Here is a 3,836-nt window from a genome sequence, read left to right as displayed (position 1 = left end):
ATGGACTGAAGCCTCCAGTAACTGTGAGATAAATAAACCTTTCCTTCCTTCATTTTGAGTGTTGGGTATTAGTCCCAGCAATGAGAGAAGAGTAACTAAAACAATCACAAACCAGGAAATAAACTGCAGTACATAATGGAATACTACTCAGCAATAAGAAAGAGCATTTGGGACATTCCACAATATGAATAAATTTTGATATAATTATGCAGTACAAAAGAAGGAAACCAAAGCAATTATGATTCAATTTTTATAACATTCTAAAATTGTAAATTAATCTATTGTGAAAGAAAGCAATTTGGTCCCTAGTGGTAAAGCATGAAATTATAAATGGACACAAAGATTCTTCTGCCTTAAAAAAATCAAGGATATTGGAACACATGTTAAAATATAGATGAACCTTTAGACAGTATGCTGAGTAAAGGAAGGTTGTCACAAAAGACAAGAATGTCGTGGAGTGCTATAACAAAATGTCTTAGACTAGATCATTTATAAACAAGAGAGGGGCTGGTGGGATGGCTCGGTGGTCTAAAGCACCTACTTGGAACAAGCTTAGCAAAGCACAGGGACCACGGTTCGATCCCCCAGCCCCACATGCCAGCCAGCCCTGCCCCCTGGTGGGCTGAGCTGGCCACACACACACACACATAAATAAATAAGAAATCTCACTCTATAAACAAGAGAAACTAATTGTTTACAGGTCTGGATTTTGTGGAGTTTGAGATCAAGGTATTAGAAAATCTAGTGTCCAGTGGTGGTCATCTTTTCTTCAGAGATGGCATCTTCTTGCCAAATCTTCACACAGAGGAAAGGCCAACACAATCTCTCAACTCTCAGTGCACCAATCCCATAAATCCCATTAACAAAGAGTAAAGCCCTTGTGACCTACCTTCTATCCCTAGTCTAAGTTTTTAATACTACCCCCTTTGAGATTATGTTTTGACAGAGGAATTCTGGAGAGGACACCCACATTCAGACCACAGCAGGGTGAGTATGTGTCTATCAAGTACATAAAAAAATCAAACTCATAAAAGACAGAGAATAGAATGATGGATACTAAGACTTGGGAGAGGAAGCAATGAGGATTTATGGCTTAATGGGTACAAAAGTTAGTTCAGGAAGATAAAATAGTTGTGTGAATGGATGGTGGTGATGGTGATGGTTATACAATAATATAAATATACATATTACATATACATGATGTAAACATAAGGTACAATATGTATTTAATACAGTAACAATATAAATTACTGAATACCACTGAACTATATACTTAAAAATGGTAAGAGGGTAAATTTTGTATTATTTCACCAAAATAAACACAGATCCTGAAAATTAGCTGCTCAATTTGTGGGGCCTGGTTGAAAGTGGGAGTACACAGTAGTGTCCCAAATTTTCTGATCAAGAAGATTATGGGGCCAAAGAGGAAAGTGATCGATGATGTAGAGTGTGCCTAAGGAGAGTCACATGGAGAGAAAACATTCTCTCAGGCTTTCACAGAGAGCACATTGGCCAAGCAATGGCCGTGACTCATCCACATGGCTGACACTGACTAAGGTTCTACAATCTGAGGTACAGGATCTCAGGATAAATCCTGAGGGGATTTCACTGACCTTATCACACCCAAAAGCTACAACTCTTGTTGCGTAGGTCCTGCTTTACCTTGGTCTTAACCATCCAGCAGAAAAGTATAAAAACGAAATATAAGAAGTAAAGCCATGCTGTTATGTTGAGCTCTAGGGGACTCAGGTCAACAACTTCTGACATTGCCAGTGAAGCGAAAGACCCAATACTATTATGGGCTACTGGACTCTTTTAGAATATTTTACTGAGTTTACATACCCATAATATTCAAATAACAGAACTTACCAAAAAAAGGGGATACAGTTGAATGTCCATTTTGTATCTGTGTATTCAAAGTGGTTAGGATAGATATATAGTTACGTTCTCTTAATGAATAGAGTGATTTGTTGTAATGGTGTTTGTAAATAGGATATCATGTCTCCATCCTGTATAGCAATTAACCACTAAGAAGAATGTATGCAATGTGTTAATTATTGAAACTATCCTACCAATTTGATTTGAAACTGTCTCATTGCTATTTGTTTATCAATAAAATTATGGGAAAAAAAGAAAGTGAGAGTACAGTATTTTTTAAACAAAAAATATGAAGAATTTCAAGACAGCAACAATAGAGCCTAAAACCAGCATGTGGTTCCCATCTAAGCACAGGGCACTCTGCAAATGCATGGGTCCCACTCCTGGGAAGCTTGTCTAGGCCTGAGACACACTCTCTTTTTTCATAGTGATAAGGTTTCATGGATGTTATAGTCAGGGTTTATAAGGGGAACAATATAGGATTCATAATTTATAGGATTATTTTATAGCAGTCACCCAAAGAGTGATGTACAAAGAGTGCAGGAAATCTGCCCACACACTAAAGACCCAAAGAATGCAGTTGAAGGCCTGGATCACACATCAATGCTCTGCATGAGACAGTCTAAAGACCTAGAGCACATCACAGTGTCCTTTCCTCAAAATTCAAGTGTAGGCCAAGTTCCACAACAATATCTCATACATATCTGTTTCATGGATCTGTGCTGGGAAGGCCCAAAAGTCAGTGGCATAAGCTAGAAGGTCTGTACCACTGGGACAAAGGATTTGTGGTAGCAGGCTGAGGGATCTGCACTGGCACCAGGAAGTGGCATTCAAAGTAGGAACCAGAGCATCCCCAAAACTTCTGCAACCATCCTCAGCAACAACAAGGTTCCAAACTCCTCTGATGATGAGAACAGCTGAATCTATATCAGGAAAGCCAATGCAACAAGCTTCGCTAAGACATTGCACAGTGAACCATCTTTCCCTCTGGAGCCAGGAAGCAATGCTCAAAGTAAGGATCAGAGCACCTCCAAAGTGAACCAGCCATTCTCAGTGACAATAATGTCCTGAGCTACTTCAGTGTTGAGAACAGCCAAGTTCATCAGGAAAGCCAGCATGACAAGGTCCTCCAGGAGAAACAACAGCCCCAGGAGAAACAACAGTTCCAACAATACCATTTTATGTTGTTGACAATAATCCTCATGTGGGCCTCCAACACCCAGCACCACACTGGTTCAGTTCAGCTGGGTGTTACAAGTTGACTACCACTTGCCAATTCACCACAATGGGTATCCGCAAGTCAAAACTTATCAAAGTAGAAATGTTAAATATATATATTTATTGTTGGTCAATTGTACCATTGACAAAGCTATTTAAAGGGAGGTTAAAAAATATGCCTTTGAAAAGTTGTACCTATTCAAGTAAAATAGCCTTATTCACACTAGGCTTTTTTTGCGTGTGTGAATGTAGATTCATTCATATTTTTGCTTTTTGGTCTCTTATCAATAAATTGGGTCTCCTTACTTTAAGCCCAATGAATATAATTTGGGGAAACATAGTTAAGAGATGATTGAATTGAAATACTACTGCTCCAAATCTTGACCTACTGAATTAGCTCAGCCTTCCTAGGAAATTGGGAAGCTCTAATGAAATAGGGCAGGTCAAATATGTCATATCTAAAAGCACTCAGACCAGAAGTTATTTATATTTCAGATGCCTTCAGATTTTAGAATATTTACATATATAATGAAATGTATTAGAGATGGGACCCAAATCTAACCATGAAATACACTCATATTTTATACCTGTGTGCGCTCAGTCATAAGGGGGGTTTTTGGTACTGGGAATTGAACTCATAACCTTGTACTTGTCGGGTAGGTGCTGTGCCACTGAGCTATATCCCTGGCTCCATAAGGTAATTTTATAACTATTTGTAGTTTCCTTTTGCTAACAGTGAC

The sequence above is a fragment of the Octodon degus genome, unplaced genomic scaffold (assembly GCF_000260255.1).
Source record: "Octodon degus isolate 3935 unplaced genomic scaffold, OctDeg1.0 scaffold00112, whole genome shotgun sequence".
Classification (NCBI taxonomy): Eukaryota; Metazoa; Chordata; class Mammalia; order Rodentia; family Octodontidae; genus Octodon; species Octodon degus.
This window is presented reverse-complemented; position numbering follows the sequence as displayed.